Source organism: Durio zibethinus, chromosome 5, assembly GCF_047325235.1.
Source record: "Durio zibethinus cultivar Kanyao isolate XHJ-2024 chromosome 5, ASM4732523v1, whole genome shotgun sequence".
Classification (NCBI taxonomy): Eukaryota; Viridiplantae; Streptophyta; class Magnoliopsida; order Malvales; family Malvaceae; genus Durio; species Durio zibethinus.
This window is the reverse complement of record NC_143166.1, coordinates 16,175,082-16,195,040: the sequence shown is the minus strand read 5'-3', so window position 1 is coordinate 16,195,040 and position 19,959 is coordinate 16,175,082.

Below are 19,959 nucleotides of genomic sequence, written 5' to 3'. Positions count from 1 at the left end.
GGTTCGAGATTTTTTTAAATTTTTTCAGAAGGACTTTTGGCCCCAAACTTGGTAGTTGTGATCCTTGTATTTTTGTTGGCATGCACAAAAAAATTAAGCTAAAAACTTGAAGTGTACAAGATTTTGTGACCATTTGAAAATAGTGTCCCCATTTCAGACACTTTAATGGCTATTGGCAGCAAACCTGTAAAATCTCAAATGCTCTTTCAGGGGGTGTGAGTTCTTGAGGTCTGATGAGGGATAGGGGGCCAATATAAGGGCCAAGTACCAGCACCCAACACACATCAAGTGCGCACACACCCCCCGGCCCCCCCGATCGTCGGAACCCCAATGCCGTCGGTCAGGTTCTCCGGCGATGCTCCGACGATGGTGCCCTGACAAAGAAAAATGCGGCACCAACACCCACCAGAGTCCAGCATGTGCTGCTGCAACCCTCAGTCCGGTCTGATCATAGACTGGGAATGAACTTCATATGCTTAGACTGGGAATGAACTCCGTATGCCTAAGTCAACCCACGAAACGAGCGTGCGGGTGCCCCGCCGGCCAGAGGGGTGGGATGCGCAAGCCGGGGATCGATCGGGTCCCCCTCTACGTGCTATCGATCCTGCTGCCACAACCCTTGGTCTGGTCCAATCTTAGACGGGGAATGAACTCCGTATGCCTAAGCTAACCGACAAAACGAGCGGGAGGGCGGGCACTAAACCAACTAGAGAGACGGGATGCGCAAGCCGTGGATCGATAGGGTGGTAGGTGGGTTTAGGCATATCTTCATATTTCTATGTGCCAATGCCATTTTTATGGCTTGTAAATTCATACAATGGTCCCTTGAGCTTTCACGTGAAGTTTCATGGCAAGACGACTCGTTTTCTATTTTTCATGATTTTTAAAACTTTTTGCGGTTTGGGATTTTTTTAAATTTTTTTGAAAGGATTTTTGGCCTAAACTTGGTAGACGTGATCATAGTACATTTGTTGGCATGCACAAAAAAATTCAGCTAAAAACTCGATGTGTACAAGATTATGTGACCATTTGAAAAAAGTGTCCCCATTTCGGACACTTTAATGGCTACTGGCAGCAAACCTGTAAAATCTCAAATGCTCTTTAAGGGGGTGTGAGTTCTCAAGGTTTGATGAGGGATAGGGGGCCATTATAAGGGCCAAGTACCAGCACGCATCACACATCATGTGCGCACACCCCCCAGCCCCCTCGATCGTCGGAACCCCAACATCGCCGGTCAGGTTCTCCGGTGATGCTCCGGTAATGGTGCCCCGACAAAGAAAAATGTGACACCAGCACATGCCTGAATCCAGCATGTGCTGCCGCAACCCTCAGTCTGGTCTGATCTTAGACTAGGAATGAACTCCGTATGCCTATGTCAACCCACGAAATTAGTGCGGGCACTCAACCGGCCAGAGGGGCGGGACGCACAAGCCGGGGATCGACAGAGTCCCCCTCTGTGTGCTGTCAATCCTGCTACTCAACCCTCAGTCTGGTCTGATCTTAGACTAGGAATGAACTCTGTATGCCTAAGCCAACCGATTAAACGAGCGGACGGGCGGGCATTACGCTGTCCAGAGAGACGGGATGCGCAAGCCGTGGATCGATAGGGTGGTAGATGGGTTTAGGCACATCTTCATATTTCTGCATGCCAATGCCATTTTTATGGCTTTTAGATTCGTACAGTGGCCCCTTAAGCCTTCACATGAAGTTTCATGGCAAGACGACTCGTTTTCTATTTTTCATGATTTTTGAAACTTTTTACGGTTTGGGATTTTGTAAAATTTTTTTGGAAGGAGTTTTGGCCCCAAACTTGGTAGACGTGATCCTTGTATTTTTGTTGGCATGCACAAAAAAATTCAGCTAAAAACTCGAAGTGTACAAGATTTTGTGACCATTTGCAAAAAGTTCCCCCATTTCAAACACTTTAATGGCTACTGGCTGCAAACCTGTAAAATCTCAAATGCTCTTTAAGGGGGTGTGAGTACTTGAGGTTTGATGAGTGATAGGGGGCCAATATAAGGGCTAAGTACCAGCACCCATTGCACATCATGTGCACAAACCTCCCCTCGGCCCCCCGATCGCCGGAACCTCAACGCCGCCGGTCAGGTTCTCCGACGATGCTCCAGCGATGGTGCCCCGGTGAAGAAAAATTCGGCACCAGCACATGCCCGAGCCTAGCATGTGCTGCCGCAACCCTCAGTCTGGTCTGATCTTAGACTGGGAATGAACTCTATATGCTTAGACTGGGAATGAACTCTGTATGCCTAAGTCAACCCACGGAATGAGCATTCGGGCGCTCAGTCGGCTAGAGGGGCGGGATGCGCAAGCCGGGGATCGGTCGGGTCCCCCTCTGCATGCTGCCGATCTTGCTACTGCAACCCTTGGTCTGGTTCAATCTTAGACTGGGAATGAACTCCGTATGCCTAAGCCAACCGACGAAACGAGCGGGCGGGCGGGCACTACGTCGGCCAGAGAGACGGGATGCGCAAGCCGTGTATCGATAGGGTGGTAGGTGGGTTTAGGCACATCTTCATATTTCTGCATGCCAATGCCATTTTTATGGCTTGTAAATTCATACAATGGTCCCTTAAGCCTTCACGTGAAGTTTCATGCCAAGACGACTCGTTTTCTATTTTTCATGATTTTCGAAACTTTTTGCGTTTCGGGATTTTTTAAAATTTTTTCGAAAGGAGTTTTACCCATAACTTGGTAGACATGATCCTTGTATTTTTGTTGGCTTGCACAAAAAAATTCAGCTAGAAACTCGAACTGTACAAGATTTGTGACCATTTGAAAAAAATGTCGCCATTTCAGACACTTTAATGGCTACTGGTAGCAAACCTGTAAAATCTCAAATGCTCTTTAAGGAGGTGCAAGTTCTCGAGGTTTGATAATGGATAGGGAGCCAATATAAGGGCCAAGTACCAGCACCCATCGCACATCATGTGCGCACACCCGCCCCGGCCCCCCCGATCGTCGGAACCACAATACCGTCGGTTAGGTTCTCCGGCGATGGTGCCCCGACGAAGAAAAATGTGGCACCAACACATGCCCCAGCCCAGCAAGTGCTGCCGCAACCCTCGGTCTGATCCGATCTTAGATTGGGAATGAACTCCATATGCTTAGACTGGGAATGAACTCCGTATGCCAAAGTCAACCCACGAATTGAGATTGCGGGTGTTCAGCCGGCCAGAGGGGCGGGATTCGCAAGTCGGGGATCGACTGAGTCCCCCTCTGCGTGCTGTCGATCCTGATGCCATAACCCTCGATTCGGTCTGATCTTTGACTGGTAATGAACTCCGTATGCCTAAGCCAATCGATGAAATGAGCGGACGGGCGGGCACTAGTCGACGAGAGAGACAAGATGTGCAAGCCGTGGATCGATAGGGTGGTAGGTGGGTTTTGGCACATCTTCATATTTCTATGTTCCAATGCCATTTTTTTGGCTTGTAAATTCATACAATGGTCCCTTAAGCCTTCACGTGAAGTTTCATGGCAAGACGACTCGTTTTCTATTTTTCATGATTTTCAAAACTTTTTGCAATTCAAGATTTTTTAAAATTCTTTTCGGAAGGATTTTTGCCCCCAAATCTCGTAGGCGTGATCCTTGTATTTTTGTTGGTATGCAAAAAAAAAATTCAGCTAAAAACTCCAAGTGTACAAGATTTTGTGATCATTTGAAAAAAGTGTCCCCATTTCACACACTTTAATGGCTACTGGCAGCAAACCTGTAAAATCTCAAATGCTCTTTAAGGGGGTGTGAGTTCTTCAGGCTTGATGAAGGATAGGAGGCCAATATAAGGGCCATCTACCAGCACCCATCGCACATTATGTGCACACACCCCCCCGACCCCCCCGATCGTTGGAACCCCGATGTCATCGGTCAGGTTTTTCGACGATGCTCCGGCGATGGTGCCCTGGAGAAGAAAACTGCGGCACCAACACATGCCCGACCCTAGCATGTGCTGCCGCAACCCTCGATCCGGTTCGATGTTAGACTGGGAATGAACTCCGGATGCTTAGACTGGGAATGAACTCCGTATGCCTAAGTGAACCCACGAAACGAGCGTACGGGTGCTCAGCCGGCCAGAGGGGCGGGATACGTAAGCCGAGGATTGGTCGGGTCCCCCTCTACATGCTGTCGATCCTGCTATCACAACCCTCGGTCCGGTTTGATCTTAGACTAAGAATATGCCTAAGCCAACCGACGAAACGAGCGGGCGGACGGGTAGGTGGGCACTACGTCAGCTAGAGAGACGGGATGCGCAAGCCGTGGATCGATAGGGTGGTAGGTGGGTTTAGGCACATCCTCATATTTCTGCATGCCAATGCCATTTTTATGGCTTGTAAATTCATACAATGGTCCCTTAAGCCTTCACATGAAGTTTAATGGCAAGACGACTCGTTTTCTATTTTTCATGATTTTTGAAACTTTTTGTAGTTCGGGACTTTTTAAAATTTTTTTGGAAGGCGTTTTGGCCCCAAACTTGGTAGACGTGATCCTTGTATTTTTATTAGCATGCATAAAAAAATTTAGCTAAAAAGTCAAAGTGTACAAGAATTTGTGATCATTTGAAAAAAGTGTCCCCATTTCAAACACTTTAATTGTTGGTGGCAACAAACCTGTAAAATCTCAAATGCTCTTTAAGGGGCTGTGAGTTCTCGAGGTTTGATGAGGTATAGGGGGCCAATATAAGGGCCAAGTACCAGCACCCATCGTACATCATGTGCGCACACCCCCCCGGCCCCCCCGATTGTCGGAACCCCAATACCGTCGGTCAGGTTCTCTGACGATGCTCCGACGATGGTGCCCTGGCGAAGAAAAATGCGGCACCAACACATGCCCAAGCCCAGCATGTCCTATCGTAACCCTCGGTCTGGTCCAATCTTAGACTGGAAATGAACTCTGTATGCTTAGACAGGGAATGAACTCCGTATGCCTAAGTCAACCCACAAAACGAGCGTACGGGTGCTCAGCAGGCCAGAGGCGCGGGATGTGTAAGCCGGGGATCGATCGGGTCCCCCTCTGCATGCTACCAATCCTGTTGTCGCAACCCTCGATCCGGTTTAATCTTAGACTGGGAATGAACTCCGTATGCCTAAGCTAATGGACGAAACGAGCGGGCGGGCGGGGGGGCACTACATCGACCAGAGAGACGGGATACGCAAGCCGTGGATCGATAGGGTGGTAGGAGGGTTTAGGCACATCTTCATATATTCTGCATGCCAATGCCATTTTTATGGCCTGTAAATTCATACAATGGTCCCTTAAGCCTTCACGTGAAGTTTCATGGCAAGACGACTCGTTTTCTTTTTTTCATAATTTTTGAAAATTTTTGCGGTTCGGGACTTTTTAAAATTTTTTCGGAAGGAGTTTTGGCCTCAAACTTATTAGACGTGATCCTTGTATTTTTGTTGGCATGCACAAAAAAATTCAGCTAAAAACTCGAAGTGTACAAGATTTTGTGATCATTTGAAAAAAGTGTCCCCATTTTAGACACTTTAATGGCTGCTGGCAGCAAACCTGTAAAATCTCAAATGCTCTTTAAGGGGGTGTAAGTTCTCAAGGTTTGATGAGGTATAGGGGGCCAATATAAGGGCCAAGTACCAGCACCCATCACACATCATGTGCGCACACCCCCCCAACCCCCCGATTGCCGGAACCCCAATGCCGTCGGTCAGGTTCTCCGACGATGCTCCGATGATGGTGCCTTGGCAAAGAAAAATGCGGCACCAACACACGCCCAAGCCCAACATGTGCTGCCGTAACCCTCGGTCTGGTCCGATCTTAGACTGGGAATGAACTCCGTATGCCTAAGTCAACCCACGAAACGAGCGTGCGGGTGCTCAACCGGCCAGAGGCACGGGATGTGCAAGCTGGGGATCGGCCGGGTTCCCCTCTGCGTGCTACCGATCTTGCTGTTGCAACCCTCAATCCAGTTTAATCTTAGACTGGGAATGAACTCCATATGCCTAAGCCAACGGACGAAATGAGCGGGCGGGCGGGGGGGCACTACGTCGACCAGAGAGACGGGATGCGCAAGCCGTGGATCGATAGGGTGGTAGGAGGGTTTAGGCACATCTTCATATTTCTGCATGCCAACGCCATTTTTATGGCCTGTAAATTCATACAATGGTCCCTTAAGCCTTCACGTGAAGTTTCATGGCAAGACGACTCGTTTTCTATTTTTCACGATTTTTAAAAATTTTTACGGTTTGGGACTTTTTAAAATTTTTTCGAAAGGAGTTTTGGCCCCAAACTTATTAGACGTGATCCTTGTATTTTTGTTGGCGTGCACAAAAAAATTCAGCTAAAAACTCAAAGTGTACAAGATTTTGTGATCATTTGAAAAAAGTGTCCCCATTACAGACACTTTAATGGCTGCTGGCAGCAAACCTGTAAAATCTCAAATGCTCTTTAAAGAGGTGTGAGTTCTTGAGGTTTGATGAGGGATAGGAGGCCAATATAAGTGCCAAGTACCAGCACCCATCGCATATCATGTGTGCACACCCCCCCCGGCCCCCCCGATCGTCGGAACCCCAATGTCGTCGGTCAGGTTCTCCGACGATTCTCCGGCGATAGTGCCCTAGCGAAGAAAAATACGGCACCAACACATGCCCGAGCCCAGCATGTGTTGCTGTAACCCTCAGTCCGGTCTGATCTTAGACTGGGAATGAACTCCGTATGCTTAGACAAGGAATGAACTCCGTATGCCTAAGTTAACCCATGAAACGAGCGTGTGGGTGCTCAGCTAGCCAGAAGTGCAGGATGTGCAAGCCGGGGACGGGTGGGTCCCCCTCTACGTGCTACCAATCCTGCTATCGTAACCCTCAGTTCGGTCTGATCTTAGACTAGGAATGAACTCCGTATGCCTAAGCCAATCGACGAAACGAGCAGGCGGGTGGGGGGGCACTATGTCGACCAGAGAGACGGGATGCACAAGCCGTGTATCGATAGGGTGGTAGGTGGGTTTAGGCACATCTTCATATTTATGTTTGCCAATGCAATTTTTATGGCTTGTAAATTCATACAATGGTCCCTCAAGCCTTCACGTGAAGTTTCATGGCAAGACGACTCGTTTTCTATTTTTCACGATTTTTGAAAATTTTTACGGTTCGAGATTTTGGCCCTAAACTTGGTAGACATGATCCTTGTATTTTTGTTGGCATGCATAAAAAATTCAGCTAAAAACTCGAAGTGTACAAAATTTTATGACCATTTGAAAAAAGGGTCCCCATTTCATACACTTTAATGGCTACTGGCAGTAAACCTGAAAAATCTCAAATGCTCTTTAAGGTGGTGTGAGCTCTCTAGGTTTGATGAGGGATAGGGGGCCAATATAAGGGCCAAGTACCAGCACCCATTGCACATCGTGTGTGCACACCCTCCCGCCCCCCGATCACTAGAACCCCAATGCCGCCGGTCAGGTTTTCCGGCAATGCTACGGTGATGGTGCCCCGACGAAGAAAAATGCAGCACTAGCACATGCCCGAGCCCAAAATGTGCTGTCGTAACCCTCGATCCGGTTCGATCTTAGACTGGGAATGAACTCCGTATGCTTAGACTAGGAATGAACTCCGTATGCCTAAGTCAACCCATGAAACGAGCGTGCGGGCGCTCAGCCGGCCAGAGGGGCAAGATGCGAAAGCCGGGGATCGATCGGGTCCCCCTTTACGTGCTGCGAATCCTGCTGCCGCAACCCTCGGTCCAGTCTGATCTTAGACTGGGAATGAACTCCATATGCCTAAGCCAACCGACGAAAAGAGAGGGCAGGCGGGCGGGCACTCCGTTGACCAGAGAGACGGGATGCGCAAGCCGTGGATCGATAGGGTGGTAGTTGGGTTTAGGCACATCTTCATATTTCTATGTGCCAATGCCATTTTATGGCTAGTAAATTCATACAATGGTCCCTTAAGCCTTCACGTGAAGTTTCATGGCAAGACGATTCGTTTTCTATTATTCAGGATTTTTGAAACTTTTTGCGGTTTGGATTTTTTAAAATTTTTTTAGAAGGAGTTTTGGTCCCAAACTTGGTAAACATGACCGTTGTATTTTTGTTGGCATGCACAAAAAAATTCAGCTAAAAAGTCAAAGTGTACAAAATTTTGTGACCATTTGAAAAAAGTGTGCCCATTTCAAACACTTTAATAGCTACTGGCAGCAAACCTATAAAATCTCAAATGCTCTTTAACGGGGTGTGAGTTCTCGAGGTTTGATGAGGGATAGGGGGCCAATATAAGGGCCAAATACCAGCACCCATCGCACATCATGCGTGAACACCCCCCGGCCCCCCCAATCGTCGGAACCCCAATGCTGCCGGCCAGGTTCTCCGCGATACTCCGACGATGGTGCCCCGGCGAAGAAAAATACGGCACCAGCACATGCCCGATCCCAGTATGTGCTGCTGCGACCCTTGGTCCGGTCCGATCTTAGACTGGGAATGAACTCCGTATGCTTAGACTGGGAATGAACTCCATATGCGTAAGTGAACCCACGAAACGAGCGTGCGAGCACTCAGTCGGCCAGATGGGCAGGATGAGCAAGCTGGGGATCGACCGGGTCCCCCTCTGTGAGCTGTAGATCCTGCTGCCACAACCCTCGATTCGGTCTGATCTTAGACGGGGAATGAACTCCGTATGCCTAAGCCAACCGACGAAACGAGCGGGCGGGCGGGCAGGCACTACACCAACCAGAGAGACGGGATGCGCAAGCCGTGGATCGAAAGGGTGGTAGGTGGGTTTAGAAACATCTTCATATTTCTATGTGCGAAAGCCATTTTTATGGCTTGTAAATTCATACAATGGTCCCTTAAGCCTTCACATGAAGTTTCATGGGAAGATGACTCGTTTTCTATTTTTCATGATTTTTGAAACTTTTTACGGTTCGAGATTTTTTAAAATTTTTTCGAAAGGAGTTTTGGTCCCAAACTTGTTAGACATGATCCTTGTATTTTTATTGGCATGCACAAAAAACTTCAGCTAAAAACTCAAAGTGTACAAGATTTTGTGACCGTTTAAAAAAGTGTCCCCATTACAGACACTTTAATGGCTACTGGCAGCAAACCTGTAAAATCTCAAATGTTCTTTAAAGGGGTGTGAGTTCTCGAGGTTTGATGAGGGACAGGGGGTAAATATAAGGGCCAAGTACAAGCCCCCATTGCACATCATGTGCGCACACCCCCCCGGCCCCCCCGATCGCCGGAACCCAAATGCCGCCGTTCAGGTTCTCCGACGATGCTTCGGCGATGGTGCCCCGATGAAGAAAAATACGGCACCAGCACATGCCCCGAGCCCAGCATGTGCTACCAAAACCCTCGGTCCGGTCTGATCTTAGACTGGGAATGTACTTCGTATGCTTAGACTAGGAATGTACTCCGTATGCCTAAGTCAACCCATGAAATGGACGTGCGGGCGTTCAACCGACCAGAGGGAAGGGATGCGTAAGCCGAGGATCGATCAGGTCCTATTCTGCATACTGCCGATCCTACTACCACAACCCTCAGTCTGGTACGATCTTAGACTGGGAATGAACTCCGTATACCTAGGCCAACCGACGAAATGAGTCGGCGGGTGTGCGGGTGGGCACTACGACGGCCAGAGAGATGGGATGCGCAAGCCGTGGATCGATAGGGTGGTAGGTGGGTTTAGGTACATCTTCATATTTCTACGTGCCAATGCCATTTTTATAGCTTGTAAATTCATAAATTGGTCCTTTAAGCCTTCACGTGAAGTTTCATGGCAAAGACTCATTTTCTATTTTTCATGATTTTTGAAACTTTTTGCTGTTCGGGATTTTTTAAAATTTTTTTGGAAGGGGTTTTGGCCCCAAACTTGGTAGACGTAATCCTTGTATTTTTGTTGGCATGCACAAAAATATTCAGCTAAAAACTCGAAGTGTACAAGATTTTGTGACCATTTGAAAAAAGTGTCCCCATTTCAGACACTTTAATGGCTACTGGCAGCAAACCTGTAAAATCTCAAATGCTCTTTAAGGGGGTGTGAGTTCTCGAGGTTTGATGAGGGATAGGTGGCCAATATAAGGGCCAAGTGCCAGCACCCATCCCACATCATGTGCGCATAACCCCCCCGGCCCCCTCGATCGCCGGAACCCCAAAACCGTCGGTCAGGTTTTCCGACGATGGTGCCCCGGTGAAGAAAAATGTGACCCCAGCACATGCTCGAGCCCAGCATGTGCTGCTGCAACCCTCGATCCGATCTGATCTTAGACTGGGAATGAACTCCGTATGCTTAGACTGGGAATGAACTCCGTATGCCTAAGTTAACCCACGAAACGAGCGTGCAGGAGCTCAGTCGGCCAGAGGGGCGGGATGCGCAAGCCGGGGATCGATCTTGTCCTCCTCTTCGTTCTGTCGATCCTACTGTCGTAACCCTCGATCTGATACTATCTTATACTGGGAATGACCTCTGTATGCCTAAGCCAACCGACGAAACTAGCGGGCGTGCGAGCAGGCGGGTAGGCAGGCGAGCACTACGTCGGCCAGAGAGACGGGATGCGCAAGCTGTGGATCGATACAGTGGTACGTGGGTTTAGGCACATCTTCATATTTCTGCATGCCAATGCCATTTTTATGGCTTGTAAATTCATACAATGGTCCTTTAAGCCTTCACGTGAAGTTTCATGGCAAGACGACTCGTTTTTTATTTTTCATGATTTTTGAAACTTTTTATGGTTCGGGATTTTTTAAAATTTTTTCGGAAGGAGTTTTGGCCCCAAACATCGTAGACGTGATCCTTGTATTTTTGTTTTCATGCACAAAAAAATTCATCTAAAAACTCGAAGTGTACAAGATTTTGTGACCATTTGAAAAAAGTGTGCCCATTTTAGACACTTTAATGGCTACTGGCAGCAAACCTGTAAAATCTAAAATGCTTTTTAAAGGGTGGTGAGTTCTCGAGGTTTGACGAGGGATAGGGGGCCAATATAAGGGCCAAGTACCAGCACCCATCGCACATCATGTGTGCACACCCCCCGACCCCCCGATCGTCGGAACCCCAATGACGCCGGTCAGGTTCTTCGACGATGCTCCGGTGATGGTGCCCCTACGAAGAAAAATGCAGCACCAGTACATGCCAGAGCCCAGCATGTGCTGCCACAACCCTTCGTCCAGTCCGATCTTTGACTGGGAATGAACTACGTATGCCTAAGTGAACCCACGAAATGAGCATGTGGGCGCTCAGTTGGCTAGAGGGGCGCGATGCGCAAGTCGGGGATCGGCCGGGTCCCCCTCTACGTGCTGCTGATCCTGCTGCCGCAACCCTTGGTCTGGTCTAATCTTAGACTCTGAATGAACTCTGTATGCATAAGCCAACCAATGAAACGAGTGGACGGGCAGGTGGGCACTACGCCGACCAGAGAGACGGGATGCGCAAGCCGTGGATCGATAGGGTTGTAGGTGGGTTTAGGCACATCTTCATGTTTCTGCATGCCAATGCTATTTTTATGGCTTGTAAATTCATACAATGCTCCCTTAAGCCATCACGTGAAGTTTCATGACAAGACAACTCGTTTTCTATTTTTCAAGATTTTTGAAACTTTTTGCGGTTTGGATTTTTTAAAATTTTTTCAGAAGGAGTTTTGGCCCCAAACTTGGTAAATGTGACCGTTGTATTTTTTTTGGCATGCACAAAAAAATTCAGCTAAAAACTCAAAGTGTACAAGATTTTGTGACCATTTGAAAAAAGTGTGCCCATTTCAGACACTTTAATTGCTACTGGCAGCAAACCGGTAAAATCTCAAATGCTCTTTAAGGGGGTGTGAGTTCTCGAGGTTTGATGAGGGATAGGGGGCCAATATAAGGGCCAAGTACCAGCACCCATCGCACATCATGTGCGCACACCCCCCGGCGCCCCCGATCGTCGGAACCCCAATGCCGCCGGTCAGGTTCTCCGACGATGCTCTGGTGATGGTGCCCCCGCGAAGAAAAATGCGGCACCAGCACATGCCCGAGCCCAGAATGTGCCGCCGCAGACATTGGTCCCATCCGATCTTAGTCTGGGAATGAACTCCGTATGCTTAGATTGGGAGTGAACTCTGTATTCCTAAGTCAACCCACAAAACGAGCGTGCAGGCGCTCAGCCGGCCAGAGGGGCGGGATGCACAAGCCAAGGATCGGCTGGGTCCCCCTCTGCGTGCTACCGATCCTGCTATTGCAACCCTCGGTCTGGTTCGATCTTAGACTGGGAATGAACTCCGTATGCCTAAGCTAACCGACGGAACGAGCGGGCGGGCGTTACGCCGGCCAGAGATACGGGATGCGCAAACCATGGATCGATACGGTGGTAGGTGGGTTTAGGCACATCTTCATATCTCTGCATGCCAATGCCATTTTTATGGCTTGTAAATTCATACAATGGTCCCTTAAGCCTTCACGTGAAGTTTCATGGCAAGACGACTCGTTTCCTATTTTTCATGGTTTTTGAAACTTTTTACGGTCGGGATTTTTTCAAATTTTTTCGGAAGGAGTTTTGGCCCCAAACTTGGTAGACGTGAGCCTTGTATTTTTGCTGGCATGCATAAAAAAATTCAGCTAAAACTTCGAAGTGTACAAGATTTTGTGACCATTTGAAAAAAGTGTCCCCATTTCAGAAACTTTAATGGCTACTGGCAGCAAACCTGTAAAATCTCAAATGCTCTTTAAGGGGGTGTGAGTTCTTGAGGTTTGATGAGGGCTAGGGGGCCAACATAAGGGTCAAGTACAACAACCAATCGCACATCATGTGCACACACCCCCCGACCCTTCGATCACCGAAACCCGAATACCGCCGGTCAGGTTCTCCGGTGATGCTCCGGTGATGGTGCCTCGATGAAGAAAAATGCGGTACCAGCACATGCCCGAGCCTAGCATGTGCTGCCGCAACCCTCGGTTTGGTCTGATCTTAGACTGGGAGTGAACTTCGTATGGTTAGACTGGGAATGAACTCCGTATGCCTAAGTCAACCGATGAAACGAGCGTGCGGGCGCTCAGTCGGCCAGAGGGGTGGGGTGCGCAAGCCGAGGATCATTCGGGTCCCCCTCTTCATGCTGCCGATTCTGCTACCTCAACCCTCGGTCTGGTCCGATCTTAGAATGGGAATGAACTCTGAATGCCTAAGCCAACCGATGAAACGAACGGGCGGGCACTACGCGGGCCAGAGAGACGGGATGCGCAAGCCGTGGATCGATAGGGTGGTAGGTGGGTTTAGGCACATCTTCATATTTCTGCATGCCAATGCCATTTTTATGGCTTTAAATTCATACAATGGTCCCTTAAGCCTTCACGTGAAGTTTCATGGCAAGACGACTCGTTTTCTATTTTTAACGATTTTTCAAACTTTTTACGATTCGGGATTTTTTAAAATTTTTTTGATTTTGGCCCCAAACTTGGTAGACGTGATCCTTGTATTTTTGCTGGCATGCACAAAAAAATTCAGCAAAAAACTTGAAGTGTACAAGATTTTGTGACCATTTGATAAAAGTGTCCCCATTTTAGACACTTAAATGGCTACTGGCAGCAAACCTGTAAAATCTCAAAAGCTCTTTAAGGGGGTGTGAGTTCTCGAGGTTTGATGAGAGATAGGGGGCCAATATAAGGGCCAAATGCCAGCACCCATCGCACATCATGTGCGCACACCCCCCGGCCCCCCCGATCGTCGGACCCCAATGCCGTCGGTCAGGTTCTCCGGTGATTCTCCGACGATGGTGCCCCGACGAAGAAAAATGCGGTACCAGCACATGCCCGAGCCCAGCATATGCTGCCACAACCCTAAGTCCGGTTCGATCTTAGACTGGGAATGAACTCCGTATGCTTAGACTAGGAATGAACTTCGTATGCCTAAGTCAACCCACGGAACGAGCGTGCGGGCACTCAGTCGGCCAAAGGGGCGAGATGGGCAAGCCGGGGATCGGTCGGTCCCCCTCTGCGTGCTGCCGATCCTACTATCGTAACCCTTTGTCTGCTCCAATCTTAGACTGGGAATGAACTCCGTATGCCTAAGCCAACTGACGAAACGAGCGGGCAGGCGGGCACCACGCCGGCCAGAGAGACGAGATGCGCAAGCTGTGGATCGATAGGGTGGTAGGTGGGTTTAGGCACATCTTCATATTTCTGTGTGCCAATGCCATTTTTATGGCTTGTAAATTCATACATTGGTCCCTTAAGCCTTCACGTGAAGTTTCATGGCAAGACGACTCGTTTTCTATTTTTCATGATTTTTAAAACTTTTTACGGTTCGGGATTTTTTCAAATTTTTTTGGAAGGATTTTTAGCCCCAAACTTGGTAGACGTGATCCTTGCATTTTTGTTGGCATGCACAAAAAAATTCAGCTAAAAACTCGAAGTGTACAAGATTTTGTGACCATTTGAAAAAAGTGTCCCCATTTCAGACACTTTAATGGCTACTGGCAGCAAACCTGTAAAATCTCAAATGTTCTTTAAGGGGGTGTGAGTTCTTGTGGATTGATGAGGGATAGGAGGCCAATATAAGGGCCAAGTACCAGCACCCATCGCACATCATGTGCGCACACCCCCCCCGGCCCCCCCGATCGTCGGAACCCCAATGCCATCGGTCAGGTTCTACGGCGATGCTCCGGCGATGGTGCCCCGATAGAGAAAAATGTGGCACTAGCACATGCCCGAGCCCAGCATGTGCTGCTGCAACCCTTGGTCCGGTCTGATCTTAGACTGGGAATGAACTTCGTATGCATAAGCCAACCGACGAAACGAACGGGAGGGCGGGCAAGCGGGCACTGCACCGACCAGAGAGACAGGATGCGCAAGCCGTGCATCGATAGGGTGGTAGGTGGGTTTAGTCACATCTTTATATTTCTGCATGCCAATGCCATTTTTATGGCTTGCAAAATTCTTACAATGGTCCCTTAAGCCTTCACGTGAAGTTTCATGCTAAGATGACTCGTTTTCTATTTTTCATGATTTTCAAAACTTTTTGCGGTTCGGGATTTTTTTAAATTTTTCGGAAGGTGTTTTGGGCCCAAACTTGGTAAATGTGATGATTGTATTTTTGTGACCATTTGAAAAAAGTGTCCCCATTTCAGACACTTTAATGCCTACTGGCAGCAAACCTGTAAAATCTTGAATGCTCTTTAAGGGGGTGTCAGTTCTCGAGGTTTGATGAGGGATAGGGGGCTAATATAGGGGCCAAGTACCAGCACCCATCGCACATCATGTGCACACCGCCCCCTGGCCCCCCGATCACCAGAACCCTAATGCCGCCGGTCAGGTTCTCTGGTGATGCTCCGATGATGGTGCCCCGACGAAGAAAAATGCAACACCAGCACATGCCCAAGCCCAGCATATGCTGCCGCAACCCTCGGTCTGGACTGATCTTAGACTGGGAATGAACTCCGTATGCCTAAGTCAACCCACGACACGAGCGTGCGGGCACTCAGTCGGCCAAAGGGGCGGGATGAGCAAACCGGGGATCGGCCGAGTCCCCCTCTGTGAGCTGCCAATCTTGCTGCCGCAACCCTCAACCCAGTCCAATCTTAGACTGGGAATGAACTCCATATGCCTAAGCCAACCGACGAAACGAGCGGGCAGGCGACCGGGCGGGCACTACGCCGGCCAGAAAGACGGGATGCGCAAGCCGTGGATCGGTAGCGTGGTTGGTGGGTTTAGGCACATCTTTATATTTCTACGTGCCAATGCCATTTTTATGGCTAGTAAATTCATACAATGGTCCCTTAAGCCTTTATGTGAAGTTTCATGGCAGGAGGACTCGTTTTCTATTTTTCATGATTTTTGAAACTTTTTACGGTTCGAGATTTTTTAAAATTTTTTCAGAAGGAGTTTTGGAGACAAACTTGATAGACGTGATCCTTGTATTTTTTTTGGCACGCACAAAAAAATTCAGCTAAAAATTTGAAGTCTACAAGATTTTGTGACCATTTGAAAAAAGTGTCCCCATTTCAGACACTTTAATGGCTACTAGCAGCAAACCTGTAAAATCTCAAATGCTCTTTAAGGGGGTGTGAGTTCTTGAGGTTTGATGAGGGATAGGGGGCCAATATAAGAACCAAGTTCCAGCACCCATCGCACATCATGTGCGCACACCCCCCGGCCCCTACGATCGCCGGAACCCCAATGCCGTCGGTCAGGTTCTCCGATGATGCTCCGACGATGGTGCCCCGATGAAGAAAAATGAGGCACCAGCACATGCTCGAGCCCAGCATGTGCTGCTGCAACCCTCGGTCCAGTCCGATCTTAGACTAGGAATGAACTCCATAGGCTTAGACTGGGAATGAACTCCGTATGCCTAAGTCAACCCACAAAACGAGCGTTCGGGCGCTCAGCTGGCCAAAGGGTCAGGATGCACAAGCCGGGGATCGACCTGGTCTCCCTCTGCGTGCTACCAATCCTGCTACCGTAACCCTCAATCTGGTCCGATCTTAGACTGGGAATGAACTCCGTATGCCTAAGCCAAAAGATGAAACGAGCGGGCGGGCGGGTGGGCGGGCACTACGTCGGCCAGAGAGATAGGATGCGCAAGCCGTGGATCGATAGGGTGGTAGGTGGGTTTAGGCACATCTTCATATTTCTATGTGCCAATGTTATTTTTATGGCTTGTAAATTCATACAATGGTTCCTTAAGCCTTCACGTGAAGTTTCATGGCAAGACGACTCCTTTTCTATTTTTCATGATTTTTGAAACTTTTTATGGTTCCAAATTTTTTTAAATTTTTTGGAAAGGAGTTTTGGCCCCAAACTTGGTAGACGTGATCCGTGTATTTTTTTTGGAATGCACAAAAAATTCAGCTAAAAGCTCGAAGTGTACAAGATTTTGTGACCATTTGAAAAAAGTGTCCCTATTCCAGACACTTTAATGGCTACTGGCAGCAAACCTGTAAAATCTCAAATGCTCTTTAAGGGGGTGTGAGTTCTCGAGGTTTGATGAAGGATAGGGGGCTAATATAAGGGCCAAGTACCAGCACCCATCGCACATCATGTGCGCACACCCCTCCGGCCCCCCCGATCGTCGGAACCCCAATGCCGTCGGTCAGGTTCTCCGACGATGCTCCAGCGATGCTGCCCCGACGAAGAAAAATGCGGCATCAACACTTGCCCAAGCCCAGCATGTACGGCTGTAACCCTCGGTTCAGTTCGATCTTAGACTGGGAATAAACTTCGTATGCTTAGACTAGGAATGAACTCCGTATGCCTAAGTCAATGCACGAAACGAACGTGCGGGTGCTCAACCGACCAGAAGGGCGAGATGCGCAATCGGGGATCGACTGGGTCCCCCTCTGCATTCTGTCGATCCTACTACCGCAACCCTCAGTCCGATCCTATTGTCGTAAGCCAGGGATCGGCCGGGTTCCGCATTGCGTGCTGCCGATCCTGCTGTCGCAACCCTCGGTCTAGTCTGATCTTAAACTGGGAATGAACTTCGTATGCCTAAGCCAACTGACGAAACGAGAAGGCGGGTGGGCGGGCGGGCACTATGTCGGCCAGGAAGACGGGATGCGCAAGCCGTGGATCGATAGGGTGGTAGGTGGGTTTAGGCACATCTTCATATTTATGCATGCCAATGCCATTTTTATGGCTTGTAAATTCATATAATGGTCCCTTAAGCCTTCACGTTAAGTTTCTTGGCAAGACGACTCATTTTCTATTTTTCATGATTTACAAAACTTTTTATGGTTCGAGATTTTTTAAAATTTTTTTCGAAGGATTTTTGACCCCAAACTTGGTAGACGTGATCCTTGTATTTTTGTCGGCATGCACGAGCCGAGGATCGGCCGGGTCCCCCTCTACGTGCTGCTGATCCAGCTGCCGCAACCCTCAGTCCAATCTGATCTTAGACTGGGAATGAACTCCGTATGCCTAAGCCAACCGACGAAATGAACAGGCGGGCGGGTGGGCGGGCACTACGCCGGCCAGAGAAATGGGATGCGCAAGCGTGGATCGATAGGGTGGTAAGTGGGTTTAGGCATATCTTCATATTTTTACATGCCAATGCCTTTTTTATGGCTTGTAAATTCATACAATGGTCCCTTAAGCCTTCAAGTGAAGTTTCATGGCAAGACGACTCGTTTTCTATTTTTCACTATTTTTGAAACTTTTTGCGGTTTCGGATTTTTTAAAATTTTTTCGGAAGGAGTTTTGGAACCAAACTTGGTAGACGTGATCCTTTTATTTTTGTTGGCATGCACAAAAAAATTCAGCTAAAAACTCGAAGTGTACAAGATTTTGTGACCATTTTGTGTCTAAAATGAGGACACTTTTTTCAAATGGTCACAAAATCTTGAACACTTCAAGTTTTTAGCTGAATTTTTTTGTGCTTGCGAACAAAAATACAAGGATCACGTCTACCAACTTTGGGTCCAAAACTCCTTCTGAAAGAATTTTAAAAAATCCCAAATCGCAGAAAGTTTTGAAAATCGTGAAAAATAGAAAACGAGTCGTCTTGCCATGAAACTTCACGTCAAGGCTTAAGGGACCATTGTATGAATTTACAAGCCATAAAAATGGCATTGGCATGCAGAAATATGAAGATGTACCTAAATCCACCTACCACCCTATCGATCCATGGCTTGCGCATCCCGTCTCTCTGGCCAACGTAGTGCCCGCCCGCCCGTCCGCTTGTTTTGTCGGTTGGCATAGGCATACAGAGTTCATTCCCAATCTAACATCGGATCGGATCGAGTGTTGCAGCAGTACATGCTGGGCTCGGGCATGTGCTGGTGCCGCATTTTTCTTCACTGGGGCACCATCGTCGGAGCATCACCGGAGAACCTGATCCACGGCTTACGCATCCTGTCTCTCTGGCCGACGTAGTGCCCGTAAGCCCGCCTGCCCGCTCTTTTCATCGATTGGCTTAGGCATACGGAGTTCATTCCCAGTATAAGATTGGACCGGACCGAGGGTTGCGGCAGCAGGATCGGTAGCACGCAGAGGGGGACCCGGCCGATCCCTAGCTTGCGCATCCCGCCCCTCTAGCCGGCTGAGCGCCCGCACGCTCATTCAGTGGGTTGACTTAGGCATACAGAGTCATTCCCAGTCTAAGCATACGGAGTTCAATCCCAGTCTAAGATCGAATCGGATTGAGGGTTACGGCAGCAAATGCTGGGCTTGGGCATGTGCTGGTACAGCATTTTTCTTCATCGGGGCACCATCATCGGAGCATCGTTGGAGAACCTGACCGACGGCATTGGGGTTTTGCCGATCGGGGGGGCCGAGGGGTGTGCACACATGATATGCGATGGGTGCTCATACTTGGCCCTTATATTGGCCGCCTATCCCTCATCAAACCTCGAGAACTCACACCCCCTTAAAGAGCATTTGAGATTTTACAGGTTTACTGCCAGTAGCCATTAAAGTGTCAAAAATGAGGACACTTTTTTCAAATGGTCACAAAATCTTGTACACTTCGAGTTTTTAGCTGAATTCTTTTGTGCATGCCAAAAAAAATACAAGGATCACATCTACCAAGTTAGGGGACAAAACTCCTTCGAAAAAAATTTAAAAAAATCCTGAACCGCAAAAAGTTTCAAAAATCGTAAAAAATAGAAAATGAGTCGTCTTGCCATGAAACTTCACGTGAAGGCTTAAGGGACCATTGTATGAATTTACAAGCCACAAAAATGGCGTTAGCACACAGAAATATGAAGATGTGCCTAAACCCACCTACCACCGTATCGATCCACGGCTTGCGCATCCCGCCTCTCTGGCCGACGTAGTGCCCGCCCGCCCGTCTGCTCGTTTCATCGGTTGGCTTAGGCATACGGAGTTCATTCCTAGTCTAAGATCGGACCAGACCGAGGGTTGTGGCAGCAGGATTGGCAGCACGCAGATGGGGACCTGGCCGATCCCCGGCTTGCGCATCCCGCCCTTCTGGCCGGTTGAGCGCCCGTACGCTCGTTTCGTGGGTTGACTTAGGCATACGGAGTTCATTCCCAATCTAAGATCAGACCGGACCGAGGGTTGCGGCAGCACATTCCGA